The 21128-nt window shown below is 35.5% G+C and overlaps 1 protein-coding gene across 1 annotated transcript in view; it reads left to right on the top strand.

Annotated features, from left to right (window-relative positions):
- Positions 1 to 15776, top strand: part of LOC306877174 (uncharacterized protein C3orf38-like) — a 33927-nt gene extending 18151 nt beyond the window's left edge. Inside the window, exon 5 of the transcript XR_013784876.1 lies at positions 13950 to 15776. The gene's annotated coding sequence lies outside the window, so the exon portion shown is untranslated. The remainder of the gene's footprint in view (positions 1 to 13949) is intronic.
- The last annotated feature ends 5352 nt before the right edge of the window (positions 15777 to 21128 follow it).

Below are 21128 nucleotides of genomic sequence, written 5' to 3'. Positions count from 1 at the left end.
CTGTAGAAGACATCGGGACTTTAAAAAGTCCTGTTTTTGTTTTAAATAAAAAGACATGAATAGACATGAAAAAGCAAAAACAGTGGGATTTTTGTTTTAATCACAAATCAATTTTCATTTTTTATACCAAACTTTATATAAAGATGATTCTCAACTATGTTATTTTTTAAAAACATTTTTCCTTATGCAAAATGTGTGTAATATGGCCATAAACAAGTTTTTCAATGTATCTATAAATTGTATATAATTTGAATATTAATGTGTTTTTGGGGCAACATAGAATGAACAAATAAGTGCAATATTGGGAGCAATAATTAGCAAGATTTTCATAATATTTAATATGTAATAGGAATATAGATTTTTTTTTCCTCATTTGTTGTTGATAATTTATTCATTTGTTGTGTCTCCCAAAATGTGTAATAAACATGCTTGGTCCTAATAAACGTCCTGGTGTCCTCTACTGGAACATATATGAAATCGATATCCTGTTTCATAACAGAAGGTTATATTTTGATATTTTGTTATATTTTTTATACCCCATAACATTTTCCTGATATGTTGATTTATAACAAACAATTTGAAAATGAGTATATAATTACAAATTATCATATTTCCATAAGGGTGTTACACTTGATATTTAAAGACCAAGGAGAGGGAGTGGTCATGGTGAAACAGCCAATCATTTGGTATCTCTGAAAAGCCCCGAATGTGATCTGTACAGAACATCCAGACGTAAAACTGTGACATGTAATGTGACATGTAATGTAAAAACATAATGTCCTCTATAGAGGACAAAACTCTATAGATGGTAGTCAGGAGGATAGGAGAAAAAAAAAAAGATTTTTGTTTGTGTTATGCCTATTCATGTGCTGATTTTGTTCAGATTTATCTCTCTTCAGTAGAACAGATGGTTATACTGTTATATCTGTAACTAATCGGTAATTATTCTTGTAAAACACCATGTTCAGATTTAGTACTAAAAAACTACTGTGTATTTGCTTTAGTTGTTCATTTTTAACTTTGAGCTTGAGGCTTCTCTCTATTATTATTATCAGTAACTGCTGTTCATACCTGGTGTGCTTGGGTGGGTTCTTCTGTAAATTTATGAAATTGCTTGTTATTGTGTGCTTTTGTGTTCACGCTGTATTACTCTCTGTCTGTTTATCCCCCTGTGTTATTTGTGCCCAATGGTAATGTGTCATGTATGTCTGACAGTCATTTGTCCACGTGCTCATAGCAGCCAGCATGCATGTCATGATCAGAGATCAAGGAATTGTTCTGGATGAAATGGAAAGGGAAAATAAATAAAAAAACTCCCTCCAGGATGACACTTTAGCAAAGTGAGAAGAATACATTTAAAAGGAGTACTTATTACGGAAATGACATTTTAAAAGAATATGCTTAAGTGGAAACTGAAATGTTCTCAGATACTTAATTGCAGGTTAACTTAAATTAAGTAAAAATGTATTATAGTGAAAATGTAGTACATTAAATGCAATTAGCAGTTAAATGCTTATTTTTAACCTACTGAAGTACTGAAGTACATCTTTACAGGCAATTTCATAATCGTTTCTATTTGAAATACTGTTAAAGTAAACTGCTGGATATACTGACAAGCATGTATGATACACTAAAATGTACTGTAATTTCTATTTAAACTTATTTGCCATGCATTTATATATATTTGTAATTTCACATTTTAAATAATGTACTTTTAATTTTTTTTTTTTTTTTTTTTTTACAAAGTCATGCAAAGCCTTTTATTTTTAGTCTTGACCATATCCCTACACCTAAACCTAACCTTAAACATGAGTAATCCCTCAAATCAGAGGAAATGGATGAATGACACTGTACAAGCACCAAACACTGATTGTGTTACGAGGCATGAGTAATGGGGATCCATTTGCAAGCTTTTATTGGTAAACATGGTCAGTTTACAGGCTGGGTCAGACTACAGCAGACAGGATTGGCACAGGCAAGACACAAGGGTATTCCTAGGGCAAGCGTGGGTCGACGATCAGTGTACAGTATCCAAAGGGGCTAGACAGAGGGGTAATCCAGGTACGAGAGCAATAATCCAATCAAGGAGCAAACAAAAGCCGAACGGCAAGGCAAAGTGGTAAATCCAGGAAACACAGGCAGGCATCAAAACACAAGTAAACAGGCAAGGCTAGACTAAGACAAGAAACTGGGAAAGGCTTGGTAAAGTAGCTATCAGCTACTTTTACTTTTAAAGCACCGTCCTTCGGATGAGACGTTAAACCGAGGTCCTGACTCTCTGTGGTCATAAAAAATCCCAGGATGTCCTTCGAAAAAGAGTAGGGGTGTAACCCCGGCATCCTGGCCAAATTTGCCCATTGGCCTCTAACCATCATGGCCTCCTAACCATCCTCATATCTACTGATTGGCTTCATCACTGTCTCCTCTCCACCAATAAGCTGGTGTGTGGTGGGCGTTTTGGCGCACTATGGCTGCCGTCGCATCATCCAGGTGGATGCTGCACACTGGTGGTGGACGAGGAAATACCCCCCTTACTATGTAAAGCGCTTTGAGTGCCTAGAAAAGCGCTATATAAATGGACGAACGAACGAGACTGATAAATGCTAAACAATACTCGGCAGTGACAGAAAGGAAGTCCAAGGCTTATAAAGTGTGTGTGATTGGGTGATAGTTCTCAGCTGTGAGCGTGATTAGTGTAAACAGCTGTGTGTGTGTCGTCAGTGCAATGGATGATGGGAAATGTAGTCCAGTGTGCTGTGTAGTGTGAAAGTCCATGTGGTGAGCGGGTGACCTCTGGTGGTGAACGAAGTTCATGGCCAGGATTCGTGACAGTAAGCCTAAACTTCACAAAAACTATAAACTGGTTCTTTCAATCTGTTTGGTTAATCACAATGTTGTTCCAGGGTCAACAAAGATGTTGATCCAGGAACATGTCGCACTTGGTAAAATCAGGTTCTGCACAAGGGCATAGACAATACAATTAAATGCACTTAAGTGTGTCTCTGAGGTAATGAGGTAAACTGCATTTTTTTTCTTATATTAGACCATAAAAAATATATATATTTTACAGAATGTTTGTGAGTGCTGTGTATTTTTGACTTTTTATGTATCACATTATTATCTTAGCAACATGCTTATGCCAAACTGTATCAGTTAGGAGCCAAATCTCTCTTGCACTTCACGTGAGGTGCACACACACTCATATAGAATAATTATAGAAATTAAAGCACTTCAAATTACTCCTTCCATTTGAGTTAGGATGCTGCTTTGGAAGGCAGTTGCCTATGTAGCCTGTAGACAAGTATAAAGCATGGCTGCTCACTGGGTTTTGGTACAAAGCCAGTGGTGACCCCTATCTTTAGCTTTAGGTGAGATTGAGCCACGTGGTTTCCCGCTGTTTCAGGCCGGTTTCTTCTAGAAGGCAGGGCTTCTTTTAGCAGGGTCATTTTAAACCTTGTGAGTCTTCACAGAAACCCAGTTCACTTTCATCTCTGCATGACCGTCCCTTTACACAGTGGCCTTTTGAGACCAGTGTTTCTCTCTGCTTCGGGGCTTTGCCACATTGACTTCCTTTCCTGGAGTGTGGGTCCTTCAAACGGCCAATCTGCCATATAATCACTCATTGAGTGATCTGTTTTGTTCTGTTTAAACACTCTTATTAGAGGTTAGCAGAAGAGATGGCTGGGTCAGATTGTTAATGTTGCCTGTTCGTGTGCGTGCTGTGGTTCAGCTCTGTTAAATGATATCCTGGAGTGCGGTAACTGCACAGTTATCAGAGTCTGGATCTGAGGGAAGATAATTCACTTATCAGATTGCCTGTGATGAGGGACTGTACACAGCTCATGACACACATCAAAGCAGTGCTCTGATCTTGCTCGGGCTGAAGCTGTGGAGGTAGATTTCAGTAAACAGACCGGGGTTGAAAGGATTTTATGTCCCTATTCGGCCCTCGCCATATGACTGGTGAACTACAGTTGCAAGCCGCCCAGTGAGCAATGTGGAGAAGTACTGACTTATTAATTAATGAAGCTTTCAATTCATCATGATGTCTAAAATCTAACGCATCATTTTCCTTTTGATATCCAAATGAAGACTAGGACTGGCAATCTCCAACATGACAGATATAGCTAAATAATGACACATAAGTAGTCCATATGAGCTATATTTTAAATCTTATGTTTTGAAATCTTTGAAAGTTACATGATAGCATTATTTGAGAAGTAGACTAAAATGTATTGAATCTTGACAGTCCATATTCATAATAGATTAAATCTGATCTGTTCCTGCCACAAACCCATCATATGACAATTTGGAATATTGTTGTATAGACTACTGTTTGTTTTTTTCAACTGCTTACATTTTCAAAACTTTACACACAAATCCTAGAACTGCACACACAAAATGCATAATGCCTCACATCTCTTGTAAAATTAAGCACTAAAATATCATAAACATGTTTCAAAAGCAAACATTTGTCTTATGTTGTAAACACCTTTGCCATAATATTCTATTTTTTGTATATATCACATACACACAGTTATTCAAAACCTAAAGCTCTTCTTTCATGAGCTCCTATGTACATTTCTGTACAAGATTGAAAATAATTGGCAGAGAGATTTTGAAAAATTCACTGCTAACACGAAAGGAAGATTTAAATGTTTTTACTGTAAGCATTTGTGGTTGTGAATACAGTATTACACAGTATGAAAGAAAAGAAATACATCAACCATGTGTAGTTGTGTCGATGTGTATTTATATATTCATTTCAATTTATTCAGTGTTTTTATAGTTACAGCATTACAATGCTCAGAAAATTTGCTGCTGCTTTTGGTTATTGCTGTTGTTCTAGAGCATATAAATAATAAAGTAGCATATATAATAACCAACTCTATCTCACGACCAATTCGTACGTATTTTACGAGGTGGCTAATTCGTACAAATTCGTACGACCTCACTCGTACGATTTTGTAAGATTTGTCTAAACCCCAGTGACAGGTAGGTTTAGGAGCGGGGTTAGGTGTAGGTAATTCGCACAAATTCGTACGCATTAGCCACCTCGTAAAATATGTATGAATTGTCGTGAGATCGTGCTATAATAACCCGTAGCAGATCTATAAGATCTGGGGAAGTCGTGGCCTAATGGTTAGAGAGTCGGACTTGTAATCGAAAGGTTGCGAGTTCGAGCCCCCGGCCGGCAGGAATTGTAGGTGGGGGGAGGGAATGTCCAGCGCTCTCTCCACCCTCAATACCACGACTGAGGTGCCCTTGAGCAAGGCACCAACCCCCAACAGCATGGCTGCCCACTGCTCCGGGTGTGTGTGTGTGTGTGTGTGTGTGTGTGTGTGTGTGTGTGTGTGTGTGTGTGTGTGTGCATTTGTTCACTACTCACTGCTGTGTGTGTGCACTTGGATGGGTTAAACGCAGAGCACCAATTTCGAGTATGGGTAACCATACTTGACAATACGTCACGACTTAAAGGTGGAGCTGGGGAGGTAGAGGATTTCAGAGGAACTCTGAAAGCACACTCCAAACTGCTCTATTGAATGTTAACCAGCCATTTAAATGTAAAGCAGCTTATTGGCTGCATATGCAACATGAACCAATCAAATTGTGCCAAGTAGTTTAACACTGCATATACATCAGTTTGTGTTAATGACCCATCAGCCTGTGTCATCTAGAGTTTCATGACATAACTTGGCATTTATGCAGAAACTTTGTGGTGGTTATTTTTTTGTTGCTTTATAGCAAAATTAAAATCAGTTTTTTTCAATCACTAAAATATTTTGACAGTACTGAACTTGGTTTAGAATAATATGTCTAATCAGTAATTAGTCATATTTAATCATCTAATTATGTTTTACTGCAAAATCTGTGTTGGACTAATGAAATTCCTCTGTTGCCTGACTGTTTCTTTGAATTGCTGTTCAGGAAATTAGGTCAACGCTATTCAGATTCTATCTCATGAATTGAAAGGAAGCTAAATCAAAAATAAATGTTGATTTTCGCCCAACCCTGTGAAGGATGGAATCTTCAGCTGTAAAAAAGTGCAAATGTTGTTATTCAAACAAAATAAACAATAATTTGACATGACAGCACTGAGGTTTCTTTGAAAAAGCGAGTCTCGCCTCAACCGATCAGTGCTGAAAATTCTGTTGACTTTCGTGCAGCTGTCTGAAAACGCATGTCCCTCAGCTCACTCGCAGCACCGTGTTTTTATCTTTGATGTGCAATTACCTTCCAGTTGGGAGTTTTAATGTGTGAGGATTTGCTTGTCTTCCCTTCTTTCTCCACTGCCATCATTTCCCCATCATGGCTTGCAGCTGCATCATCTGCTATTGTCTCTCCCACCTGTGGGACAATTTATCGAGCGAACCAAAATCCCATATTATTATAATTAACAAGTACCTTTCTCATCTCACCATGGCAAATGCAACGCTTGCATTCCCAAGCCCAACTCTTCTGCCACTCATGCATGTCAAGTCATTAATTAAGCTGTCATGCTGCGCAATCGAGCTTTATTCATACCTTCCTAAATTACAGCCTTGGGAGCATGTGTGGAACTTCTGCAGGTGACCCCAGACTCTTGCTTGTTGTGTAGGGGTGGCGAAGGCACATGGGAGAAATACTTTCAAGTGTCTACTGAAAATGGCTCCTCGCACCACCCAACAAAACTCATTATCGCCACGGCGGGGTATGAGAATCTGCCGGATTCTCTGTCCCCTGTCAAAACCCTTTGTTTGCAGTCACCGACAGATGTGTCATACATACTGTATTTTGGCAGTACCAATTTAGCCATCATTTGCATGTTTGCATTAATGTAAAGTCAAGATTTTAGAGTCAGCATATACGTGTATCTATACTTGACCATTAGTATTAATTGAGTCACCAGTGAATCCTGAAATATAAATATGTATTCTCAAAAAAAAAAAAAAAATTACATTTTACAAAAAAAGATTTACTTAACAACTTGCTGTAGGAACTTGCTGTATCTTATTTCAATTCAACTTTTGCACATTTATTTAGTTTATTTCCTTCATGATGTGGTTATGGTGTGGCATTTGAGAGTAAAACATTTGGATACATTTACTAAAGAATACTATTGTGTATGAAATAATTGCCTTTCATTTTCAAAATATGATTTGTGTGACTTACTGTTTCCACAAAACATGGTTGACAACCTTGTTTGTTGTACTGGAGGGTTGTACTTGAGTAGCAGCCCTGTTTTGGTTTAGATTTATTATATGCTTTCAATGGCATGTACGTTGGCAAGACTCTCACTCAATGATTCACACTTAACCATCATATTTTTGCTTTATAACTTCCCATAACTGAGCAGGAGATCAGGAGGGAGGGAATGAGCGTGCGAGAGAGAACCAGTGTCCAGTGGTTATGAGCAGCAAGCTCCTAGACCAGACTAATGCTAATTGTGGTTGTAGCATATTCATGTGTGGCCATTGGAAATGCAGTGTGGATGTATTCAGATCCAACAGAGTTGAGAAAAATTTAGCTTTATGCAAATGAGCAGTGAGGCAATGGGAGACTACTACCAATAATAGTGAGGACACTGGAGCTCATTTGATCTCCTGTGAGATGGTGAGATATTAGTGTGTGACTTCATGCTGTGCTAGATAGACCAATTAGCATCTGACTAGCATGAAGCAGTGCATGCCAGTTAGAAATATTGACGGTGCTAACACCACGTCACTATGACATATGTCATTAAATTAGTTGTCTGTCCCATTTTGCAGTTTCTCCAGAGTGGCTACATGACCTCTAATGACGACACAGCTTCACAACACCTTCAGTTCCACAGTTCCACTATTTGTGTACATACTTTTTTGCTTTCAATTCTTCATGTGCAGTGTTAATTATTGAATTTGACAAAATATGTGTCCAGCTTCAAGTCTCCTTTTTTAGCTCCTCCCCGGACTGCAAACTGCTAATCTGCCTGACTCGTTTAAATTCTGCCTCGGCAGAAGTCAAACAAACCTACTGTTTTTGAGTGTAGGCAAGACGATGAAGTTCATGGTACTGTAAGCGATTCCACTGTTCAATTTGATTTGCCTCTGCCAACATACAAATATATATATACAGAACTCTTGTCTATCATCCATGACTAATTTTTTTTGTTTTCTTATTGTGAGGATTACTGTAATCTGAAGACGGCACAAAAAGGGCAGCCTTAGATGCTTTACATTAACGTTGATCAGCAAGTCTTTGACCAGAACCACCATACAATCAGATAACCCCAAAGCCTGTCATTTTCTTCTTAAGGAAAAAAAAAAAAGGGTCCCACTTTATATTAGGTGGCCTTAACTACTATGTACTTACATCAAAAAATAAGTACAATGTACTTATTGTGGTCATATTGTATTGAAAAACACATTTGCTGCTATTGTGGTGGGATACGGGTAAGGTTAGGGACAGGTTTGGTGGTATGGGTAGGTTTAAGGGTGGGTTACGGTGTAAGGGATTGGACAACAGTGTAAATATAAATGTAATTACAGAAATTAATTACAGATGTAATTACATATAGGTATTTTAAAAAATATAAGTACAATGTAAAAACACGCATGTACACAATAAGTGCATTGTACCAAATGATTAATTGAAATGTAAGTACATAGTAGTTAAGGCCACCTAATATAAAGTGGGACCAAAAAAAGAAATAAAACATTAAGCAAACTTCTTAATACATTTTCAAGATTTTAGTGAGTCTGACCTTGGATAACTGATTCTTAGAATGACTGAATGATATATATATATATATATATATTTTTTTTTTTTACAAGCAGTTCATCCTATCTGTGATGTTCCAGATTTTCAAAAGCTATGGCCAGTTGTGAACCTCACAAGTAATGTTCATCCAGCCCAAGGAACACCCAATGAAACTAACAATACAGAAAAGCAGACCTCCAGCAAATAATATTGCTGTATGTTGGGAACAGACCTTAGCTGCCAACCAGTGAGGGAGTGTGAGACTACTTTTCTTAAGTTTAAATATTCATTCAGTTTTTAGTGTTACGATGTGTGTGGTAAAGCTTGCGTGACTACTCTAGTTGACAAGTTGTTTAGAAAAGTAGTTGACTAGTCAGTGAGTCAATGTTTACCTTACGTAAATGACATTCTGCGCAGCATCAGCAGTCTGACGGCCAGCTGGAGAGTGTGTGCGTGCAGCTGAAGCTCCAGAATCTTCATTCTTGCTGCCTGTGTTGTCATGAATGGTGAAAAACAGACACGTCCCACATGTTTAGAGTTTCTGACAGCCGATATTCAGTTATTTTCAGAGGCCTCTGAGCAGTTAACAGGAATTTCGTGTTGTATGAGAACACTCCAGATGAACTCTTATAACGTTGTAAATGCAACATACTCCAGTTTCGTTTTATTTGACTGTTACATGATACTATTCAAAGCATGGTTGCAGATACATTTTTCCCCAATTGTCACTTTTTAGAAAATACAAGTAAGTCATTTGAGCGGTAGTCTCACTTAACCAGACCTTGGATTAACAACATAAGGTCTGGACCACATTGCAGCTTTTTCTGGCCATCCACTTATACAGGAAGAGATTATCTGACTGACACATAAAGAGACCAATCAGTTTGTTTTTATATGCCATTTAGAGGCATGTTTATCTGCAATAGATTATACCATAATAGACAGCTTGAAAAAAATCATTGAAATGGTATGATATTCTTTGTGAATGCTTGTAAAAAATGTGCATAGACAATGTGATCAGAATTTCTGATCACGTTTGAGAGAAGAGATGTCAAAGTAGGAGGAGAAGAACAGCTGTGAGGAAGTCATGTGTGTGCATTCTGAGAGGAGAGGAAGCAATCAGCACTTTCTCTCTTTCTTCCAGTGTTGAAGAATAGCTTACAAGAGTAGTGGTGATAGTACAAACTACATTTTTCAGTAGTGTGACCAACATAGGCTCACTGGAAAACTTACCTCTACTTACATTTTTGCAAAGCTAAAAAAAAAAAAATACCTATGCATACAATTCACTGCAGTTTCCAGCTGAAATGAAAATAACAAAATCAACATTTTTTTTTTTTTTTTTTTTTTCCGTTTTCACTCAAATTATGATTACAGGGGCAGATTATCAATTATTAAAGACTTATTTCTGCACAGTTCCTTGCACAATACTACAGTATGTTATGACCTCAAAACGTTTTGTAAATTAATACTTTTCAGTATTTGCATCACATAAATAGCTCCATATGTATGGCTTTTGTGACATAGTAAAATTGCTCAGTGGCTCCCCTGGTATAGCATTAACCTTGCGATGCGAAGCACTTGGGTACGAGTCCAGTGAAATGTGAGTGATGATAAAAGAGCTCAAAGACTCGAATAAGCAAAATTGGCATAGTTGCTTCAGCATATTTGTTTCACATTTACTTTTTTTAACACTATCACTTAGGTGTAGTGTAGGTGCTACGTTATTTTTAAATGTTATGGAGCATTACCCTTTTAGCGCCACTCACTGGATATTTAAAGGGGTCCCATTATATCCTTTTACGAAGTCTTTATTAGGTTTTTGGGGTGTACTGGAATAGGCTTTCATGCTTGGTTGCTCCAAAGAAGCATTATTTTTCACAATTGTTACATTATTGCAGCTCCTCTCTTCCCAGTCTGTTTCAAACGCCCTGTTTAGTTCCTGTTTCGATGAAACCCATCCATCCTAAACATGAAATGTGCTTTGATTGGTTAGCTGGCCCAGTGCATTGTGATTGGCGAACCACTTAGAGCATGTTCCGGAAATGACACACCCCTAACCATAACTGCAAGTTTCATTTGCTTAGCTGTAAATTTTACCAAATGAAAAAGCATAATAGGACCCCTTTAATTTCCAAACTGCTACAAAACATTCAGAAATCTGCATAATAAAATGTTGACAAATCAACATCAAATCAACGACAAATCAAAATTGTCATCTGTTTTGGAGAAAGCACTTGCAGCACCACACACATTTCACTTTGAAAGTGTTGCAAAACATGCAAGAATCAATGTAACATTTTGCAGAAATTGCCATTAACGCGTTTTTCCAATGAGGCTGGGATGGATAGTTATACATATATAAATATATTGTCTTCTTAAACTGTAGTAAGCTACTTTTTGTTAGTGTGTATCTAACTACTGTTTTTTTTAGATGGGAAGCTTGACTGTTGTTTAACTATTGTTTGGGAAGATTACCCACAATAGCTTCATTCCCATGAGATCCACAGGGCTCTGCATATAGGCAAGATATGGACAAACTGCAGCCGTCCCAGAAGCTCCCCCATCTGTTTTAATGTTGTAATGGTTTTGTGTATGGTACCAGTTTCGGGCAGCCAAAACATAAATTTGCCCTAACACTTGCCCCTGTGAAAACTATCATGATATGAGACGTCGTCCGCAACCACTTAGGGCCATTTGTGTCATTCCAGAAAAGAACTGAGTAATCTGTTACTGCATGGCCACTCACCTGATTTTTTTTATTTCTTTTTTTTTTGGAAATTTGACTACACAAAATTGCTAAGTAAGTATTTGCACGCAAACTAGTGATATTTGATCCACCTCAGTGTCAAGTGCTTCCATAACTTTAAAAATTAAATAGGAGGAAACTCTCCAGTGGCTTTCAGCTGGCAGTTTGATTCAGATTTTATTATCCGCAATGGTTCTATAATAAGCGGGAACTGTCCTTTTGCATTAGTCATGCTTGGCGGCACTGCATGTTAACCCCCCCCACACACACACACTCTTAGCTGGTGGAAATGGAAGCTCCCACTGCCAGACTTTCTCTTGGTGAAGCAGAGGTGCATGAAGTGGCGCAGCCAGACAGACTCTGTTGTAATGTCCCAGCATGCACTGGAGGGAACGTGTGCGATAGCAGCAGCACAGGATCAGGTGACCATATGGCACTTACTATCTGGGCATCACACAGCCACTCAAGCAACACCAAACGTGCAGCAAACATACATTAACATGAGGAATGTTTGCTCTTTTAGCACACTGCATTGCGGGTTTCTGAATGAAGATGTTTGCTTGGTTTTGAATGCAGTGTGCTCACAAATACAAGCAAGCAGATTTGACCTAATTTCTTAATCAGAAGCTGTCTGGGAAAGCACCGGTGATGAGGCTGCTGTTTTCAGTCTTGAAGCTTAACTGATGTCTGTTCTGTGTTTTCCTCTCTTCAAGTTATGATCGGGTCCTTAGGGAGTCTGTGCTTGGCTAATACTGTGCACATGGTACAACATCCACCAATCCAGAAATCACAACAAATATTCGTATTCTCACCAGGGCTGCATATATTTAATCAAAAATACAATAAAAACAGTAATATAGTGAATATGTAATATAGTGTATAACAGTAATATAGTGAATATTAATATGTAATTTATTCCTGCGATGCAAAGCTGAATTTTCAGCATCATTAGTCCAGTCTTCAGTGTCACACGATCCTTCAGAAATCATTCTAATATGCTGATTTTCTGCTTCAGAAACATTTTTTATTATTATCAGACTTGAAACCAGTTGTGCTGCTTACAATTTTATGTGGAAACCGTAATACATTTTTCCACAAATATGCATTTATTTGAAACAGATTTTTTTGGTTCGTCATCAATGTCTTTATTGTCCCTTTTGCCCAATTTAATGCATCCTTAATGAATAATTAGTATTACTTTTTTTTCAGTAAAAAATCTCACTGACCCCAAACCTTTGAATGGCAGTGTAAATATCTCACATCATAATATCTGATAAGATCACAACATATCAAACATTTTATCTTAATCATTAATGTGGTTCTATCATACATGTTTGATTTAGCCATTTAATTTATGAAACCCTGAGGTCCACTTTGTTACTGAAGTCTCCATCGTTCAATAACAGCTTATTTGCAAAGCATGCATTAAATATTAGATTTAAAAAAATTAAAATATCTGTTGAAATGTGTCAGATAAAATGTCCAGATTTTTTGTTTGTTTGTTTAGTTTTTTGTTGTTGTTTTTTAAATTAAGTTATTAAGACCTTCTCATGTCTTACAATGGGATCCTTTAGAATGAGTAGTCTGCAGAGTTGTAGGTGCTACATACAGTGAAAAGCAGGGTTATTATCAGTAACTAAAACTATAAACAAAAAATGTTCTAAATAAAATTAACATTAGCTGAAATAAAATATAATAACTTAATTTTAATAAAAATATATGTATTAATTATTACAAATCTTGCAAACTTATTTCAGCTAGTTGCTAAAGCAATGTTTTTTAATTCTCATTTAAAGTTAAATAAAACCAAATAAACTTAAATAAAACTATAAATACATTTAAAAATAATAATTCAATTCAAAATAACAAAACAAAAACTACAATGCTATATAAATGATACTAAAATAGCACTGAGCAGCATAAGATTCCTACATTATACACTTATATTGTAAGTTATTCTGAATAATAGTATCAGCATTATAGCCATTCTGTTATCTTGAGGAATAATTACTCAAAAATGAATATTCTGTCATTATGTTACCGTGATGCTATTCTTATCCTGTATGACTTATGTTCTCCCATGAAACACCGAAGGAGATTGTCTGAGTTGTTGTTTTTATAAAATGAAAGTGAATGGGAACTGGTGCTGTCATGCTTAAAAAAGACAAAAACACCATTCAAATATCACAAATATTGTCCAATGACAATAGATTCAAAGTCTTCTGAAGCCAATTGATAGCTTTGAGTGTGGAACATACTGAAATTTGAAATCTTGCTTGACAGCTCACCATTCACCTTCATATCATGGAAAGGATCAGTGTGACCGTCCTGTTATAAATAACCCTTTCACGTTCCACAGAAGAAAGAACAGCAGAGCAAATGACAGAATTCTCATGTTTGGGTGAACCTTCAAAGATTTGGTTCAAAGAAAGTGGGTTTTAATAGCTTGAGTGTTATTAATAGCTGAACTGAATTCATACAGGCATGAAGAAATGTCTACCTGCACAGTGGAGTAGCCTAAGGCTGATGGATAAAATCTGCAGTGTGGAGGAAATGCGGCGCTGGCAGTCAGCAACTGCAGTCAGCTGGGGAAACACAAGGTCAGTGCTCCTTAAACCGAACTAAAATCTCCAACCAATAGAGGTGGGGTTTCAAAATACCACATTTTATCATGCCCTGCATCAGGATTAGGTGAAAGAAAATTGCTAGTATTGACCCATGTGACTGATTGGCTCAGAATCATGGGTAATGGACAATGACATCTTATCACTCAAAACATTTGTTGCTGCCCGAAAGGCCCAATATCCATAGTTCGGTGGCCTCTTTTTGACCCCATCCTCCTCCATGATGGATGTGAGACATTTTTTATCATTCCAGCGCAACGGTTTAGAATCCGCAATGCCATACGTTCCGGAGATTTAGAAGCTTTTACTTTGGAGAGAGTGTCAAATCCACCTACAGCTGCTTTAACAGTGGATGAGTCACTCATCAGTCTGGGTTATATAATCGTAGCTCTCTCTTCATGTGACAAACTGTGCCCTGATGATATTTCAGTGTCACAAATACATCAACGTGATCCGCCTTGCTTGTTATAAATACACTGGCTTTGTTGCTTGGTGGTGCCTGGTTATGAAATACATTTTCTTTGAGAACCTCAGGCGGGGGTTTAAGCTTCTTATGACTGCGTAACATATTTGACACTTCACTGTTTGCCTTGTTAACTTGATTTGGGGTTTTTCGGTTTCAAAAAGAGCCAGTGGTAACCCAGCTAATGGGGAACGGTCTTAGAACGTTCTGGCAAGGTTATCTCAAAGTTATGAACAGACGTTCTTCCAGTAACTTTAGCAGAACATTCGTACGGAATTATCTGGTCTTTAATAAGTTGCGTCCCAAATGACACACTATACACTATGCTTATCCTACCCACTGTGTACTTATCTGTCTTTATACTACAGACTTACTTAGAATAGTTCATAAGTATACAAATTGGGATGTACCTATACACTGAAAAAAAAAAATGGTGTTGAAACATTTTTCACTTTTTCAGAAATTGCTATTATAAATTAAAAAATGCAAAGATGGCAAGTAACATTGAATTAAATGTGAAATTTTGAAGTATAAAAAATTTGAATAGTTTTTTCTTGTAAAATGTTCTCCAATAATTATTTTATTTAACTTTTGGACCCACTTTATATTAGGTGGCCTTAACTACTATGCACTAAAATAAACAAATAAGTACAATGTACCTATTGCGTTCATATTATATTGCAGAACCCTTTTGCTGCTATTGAGGTGGGATACGGGTAAGGTTAGGGACAGGTTTGGTGGTATGGGTAGGTTTAAGGGTGGGTTAAGGTGTAAGGGATGGGTCAACAGTGTAATTATAAATGTAATTACATAAACTAATTACAGATGTAATTGCATGCAGGTATTTTCTCAAATAAAAATGTAAAAACATGTATGTACACATTAAGTGCATTGTACCAAATAATTAATTTAAATGTAAGTACACAGTAGTTAAGATGACTTAATCTAAAGTGATTTTAAAAATTGTTCCTTATAAAGTACTGTTCTCAGAATGTTAGCACACAAATGGTATTTATTTACGCATTTAGCAGACGCTTTTATCCAAAGCGACTTACATTGCATTCAACTTACAGTTTTTACATTTTTATCAGCTCTTGCTTTCCCTGGGAATCGAACCCATGTCCTTGGCGTTGCTAGCGCCATGCTCTACTATTTGAGCTACAGGAAAGCTATTAATACATTAGTATTAATACATGTTTTATGCTCGCATACCCCCCCCCCCAAAAAAAAAAAAAAAAAATGAAATAAATACATACATACATAAATAAATAAATTAAAAACTGGACATTTGAATATTCAATATAAAATTTGAAATTCATTTTTTGTTAGCTGGGATAATAAGTTATTGCAGTTTTTAATACTGGAATAACTTAACTGATCATTATGTGCAATATTTTTTAAATTATTTTCTCAGTATAAAATGGTGATTAAAGAATGTTTATTTCTCAAATGTTATAGTTTAACATTAGTCTAAGTATAACAAGTATGTTTATTTTTTTGCAAAATATAAAACAGAATTTTTCTTTACTGCTTGCATTAAAATAAATAAATAAATAAATAGAAACAGTAGCCATTTAAATTGATCATTACAAAACAACATTTTCATAACTTAATGGGAACGTTAGCTAAATGTTCTACAACATATATTGTTAGCTGAAAAGATAAATGCTTTGTAAACGATATTCTCATTATGAAATTGTTCCTTTTGCACAGAACAGGGCTATATATTTCCTCTGAAGTCCCGCAGCGCTTGAGCCTCCAAGGTATTAATTTGAAACGGCACAAAATGATCATTTTGAAATGCTGAAGGTCAGGCTTGGCTGAGGCAGGCACATCAGTTTTAAAACAGCGTGCATTTGACTCCAAACTACCTCAGCTTCACTCCATGCATTATTTAGAGCCTTTCATATCAAACAAATATTTTGCAACACGCACCAACAAATGGGAGGGGTAAACTCAGACCTGTAGAGGAGCTGCAGGATAGAAGATGGCGGCTAATAGCCCTCTGCTCGGGATAGAAGACCAAGTTTGTACGGCCTTTGTATCCCTCTAAAACGGGAGGACACTTTACCTTACACTAGACTGCACTCTCTACTAAGATGATATTACAGAGAGCATAGATCACAAGGACCTAAGTGGGCCGCTCACACAGTCACAGCTGATAAAGCTGGTCCATGACTTGCACAGTGATGTTAGTCATGCCTCCCTGCTTGGTTTAAGGAGGTATTGAGGAAGATTATATAGTGGCTGCACATTCTTCAGATGACTGCACAAGAATGGCGGCGCTGTTTCGCTGTTTTAGATCTTCCTCAAATCTTTTATGAGGATTGTGTCAAATCTTAATTGTAAAAAGTGAAGAAGTCCATTTACTTTCTAAATAACTCAATTTCATTTAAAAAATATATTCAAATAAATAGTTTTTGATTATGTCGGTTGATTTAATTTTATGAAATAACATAATACTCTCAGTAAAAAAAAAAGTAAAAAAGCTGTCACCATGGCAGTACCTTTTCAAAAGGTGTATTTTTGTACCTTACTTATCCATAAAGGGTGCATATTAATACCTTAAATGTACATATTATTACACAACGTATAAATACTAATAAAAAAAGTTTCATACATTAGTACTATTTGGAAGCGTACCACTCCAGTGACAGATTTTGTAGCTTTTATAAAGCATGATGTTATTTTAATTGCTAAATAAATATTATTATTTATATTAATATAATAGTATTATTCATTTTTTATTTATTCAGTAGCATATTGTAGCCCATGCAATTACCTTGATAACTAATACAGTAATATTAGTTAATCCATTAGCTATCATGAACTAACAATAACAATGAGGATTTAAAACAAATGGAAATTGTATAAAGTTAGTTACATAGTTTTATATCAGTGTAACCGCTTGATAGGCCAGTGTTAATTAATCTAATAATAATAATAATCAATTTAAATATCTGATGTATAATAATTCTATTAAAAATATGTGCCAATAAATTTAAATTTATTTGATTAATTTTGGTTTAAATAGTTTATTAATTTTGGTTATTATTTAACATATAGTTTAACATCCTATATGTTATTAAGATAATTTATGGAGAAAATTGTCATAATAAAATGAAAATATCACAACATAAAACATCCTAAAAATAGGCTTCGTTTTCTTAAAGCAACATGTAATGTTTCAATTCAGTCGTTTGATCTTGGAGTGGAATATATTTCTTTAGACATCAGATCTTCCTCTCTTTTGCATGCAAAAAAGTTTGTTACCTCATGTGGGGTATTTCTTTGCGGTGTAGACTTTTTTTTTGGTTTATAATTTATACACCTAACTACATAACTTGCTTCTGCATGCTCGCTGCTCCTGCATTTTTTAAAGGGCGGGTATTGAGGGATTTTCTGTCATGCTCTCTTGCTTTGTTCTGATCACGCAAGGTGCCGCTCTCCCTCATACACGCTACTGTCAGTCTGACACCGAGACCAGCAGCGTCTCACACATCTGCACATACACCAGAATGCTTGACTGTTATCTAAATGAGGACTCACGTTGACTTTTATTCTTAAATCTTGCTAATGATAATGAATGCCCCTTACTTTCTCTAAATTGCAACTTTTGGGATTTTCTTTAGAAGGGGGAAAAAAAAGTATCTTCAGAAATTCTTTCTTTGTTTTGAAGCTCACTGCTTCCAAAGTAATGAGCAATATAGATTAAAATCATATGTTATATATATATATATATTTGTGTGTGTGTGGCATAACTATAATTATGATTAATTATAGTTTATATGGTCATTTATGGAGAATGTGCTACACAGAAATATTATTTGTAGCAGTTTAAGGACTGGACCATTAAAATGTACTTGTTCACTGTAATGTAAAAATCTGTTTGAATTTTAATAATTGATGAAATCCTAAAATGGAATAATACAAATAACAATAATAAACAAATTATCCTCCTTTAAAATGCCACAATCACTGCCTACTTTTTCTTATTCTAGATTGCTATGTTTTGTTTGTTTGTTTTTGCATAACCAGCATTTCTTTCTTTCTTTCTTTCTTTCTTTCTTTCTTTCTTTCTTTCTTTCTTTCTTTCTTTCTTTCTTTCTTTCTTTCTTTCTTTCTTTCTTTCTTTCTTTCTGTGGTCGTATAGACAACAAATGCAAATAAAGAAACTCTAAAAGTAAACTTAACACCATAACAAAATATTTTAATGCATTTATTATTATTATTATTTCTCACATTTTAGAATAAAAAGTAATCAAAAGTATTGTGTAGTAACCAATTTATTTAGTCATCTTCATGAGGTGTATAATGTGATTTATTATGATTATGATTATGATTAATTTTTTTAATTAAGAAGTTCATCTGTATGTTGAACCATTATTACTTGCATTTCTTTCACTATCCAAAACAAACTTAAAATTTACAATTTAGTTTATACAATCTATAATTCTATGCAAAATATTCATTTTAGTATGGAAACACCGTTTTAGATCAAAAGGCTTTTAACATTAGATAAAAAAAAAACATAAAATTCAGTCAAGTGTTTTATCTAAGCTAAATATACACTAGAATTTTGAATTTTATTTTATAAATATTTTAAGTATTATATTAGAATTTTTCAATCAATTAATTAATTTACAATGCTGACAAAAACAATGCTGTCTTTGTGAAGTGACGTACATGTGCGACAGGTCTTTTGAAGGCTGACAGATTTTTGAAAATACACATATTTCTAATGTAGTAGTCTACTTACCAGAGGACAAACACACCTGATCTTTTTTAACTTTAAAGAAATCTATGTTCAGTTAAATTGTGTAAGTCCACCGCTTTATCACAGAGACTAGACTCTCCTCTCTCATCTTGCTGTTTAGCTTGTCTCTTGCTTGCCACGCAATGCTGATTTCCACCCTCAGCGCTGTCATTTAAATTCCCTCCCAACATGTGAATTTAGGTCAAGCTGCAATCCCCTCACCCACTCACAGACACAGCAACAGCGGTTAAACTAGCGTTTCACACCATTTCATCGAGCGCTAACATAAATACAACCTGTTTCCAGAGCGGACTTTGGCTGCCAAAACTGCGGGCAGGCCAGCGGAGGCATAGACATGCAGCTCACGCTTCCTCTCTCTGCTCCCAGCACTGCCTGCAAGCATTCCAGCAGACAGGCCATATGGCTTCATTATAGCTAGATCAGACTACATGTAGATGCGCAGCCCCGGTTTCTGGGACAGATTGAGGGGAAGACAATGTAGGAAGCAGAGGGACGACTTGAGCTTTTCAACGTCTGGAGCTGTCAAGGCTCAGCTGCTCTCATTAATAAGATTTACAGTCACATGAGTGACATCAATGAGTGAGATGTGAGAGTGAGATCAGACCTGCTAAGTGAGATGAACTATTAGGCTATGATGGAAACAATGTAATGATCGATATTTCCCATAAATACAGTTGCTCTGGCACTACTTGTGTTGAGCTAATAGTCTTATAGTGAGACTTACACAGAAAAAAATGCTAACTTAAAAAGTGTAACATCTAAATTAATCTAAAAATATTACCTGACATATATATATATATATATATATATATATATATAGTGTACAAAATGGTTTATATTATAATAACAGACCAAATATTTTAGTGATAATCTTGCTGTCTAACTGACAGATTTGGAAATGTATGTCAGTGATGGGTCTTTGAGAGGACCTTGCAGGCATCGGTGTGCTGGAAGAGAGCTGATAAATTCATCGCTAGTTCAAGCAATTTTACTTCTGAGAGAAATTACTTCAGGGAATGAAAAACCCTTACATTTTCAAAATATATTGCTTATGCTTTTACATTTGACATTTTGGTTTGCAAGAACATGAATCTCAGAGTAAATTTTCTATCTAGAAAAAATACAGGTTGAATTAAATTCATGCAGAAATGACTTGATGCAGGTCTTCTGTAATTAGCATAAATGTTTTTCATTTGTGAATTAACAGTAATTTTGGCATGAATAAATGTAGTTAAAAATAAATATATAAATACAATTCTAACAGGCTAAAATTCTTATAATAAAATATTAAATCCAAAAAATCTTATAAAAATATTTGAAATTAAAATAATATTTTAAAAAAAATAATTGTCATGTGGCAAGAAAACCATAAAACTGGACATTTTATATCACAGTGTCAAGATCAGTTATTTTTAAATACAATAAGATGTAATAGATCAAATAATAATAATAATAATATATCGATCTTGACATGGCAAAGTTTAAATGTTAAATTTTATAACTTCATGACATTTGTGATTTAGTATTTCACATTTACATTTAATCATTTAGCAGACGCTTTTATCCAAAGCGACTTACAAATGAGGACAATGGAAGCAATCAAAATCAACAAAAGAGCAATGATGTGCACGTGCTATAACAAGTCTCAGTTAGCTTAATGCAGTACACGTAGCAAGATTATTTTATTTTATTATTATTATATAATAAATAAAAAGAAAACAGATAGAATAGAAAAAGAATAGATCAAACTAGTGTTAGAGGCCTTTTTTGCATTTGTTAATTCTATAATAAATAAAA

Source organism: Barbus barbus (genome assembly GCF_936440315.1).
Source record: "Barbus barbus genome assembly, chromosome: 11".
Taxonomy (NCBI): Eukaryota; Metazoa; Chordata; class Actinopteri; order Cypriniformes; family Cyprinidae; genus Barbus; species Barbus barbus.
The sequence above is the reverse complement of the archived record's forward strand: the minus strand, read 5'-3'. Positions and strand labels throughout refer to the sequence as shown.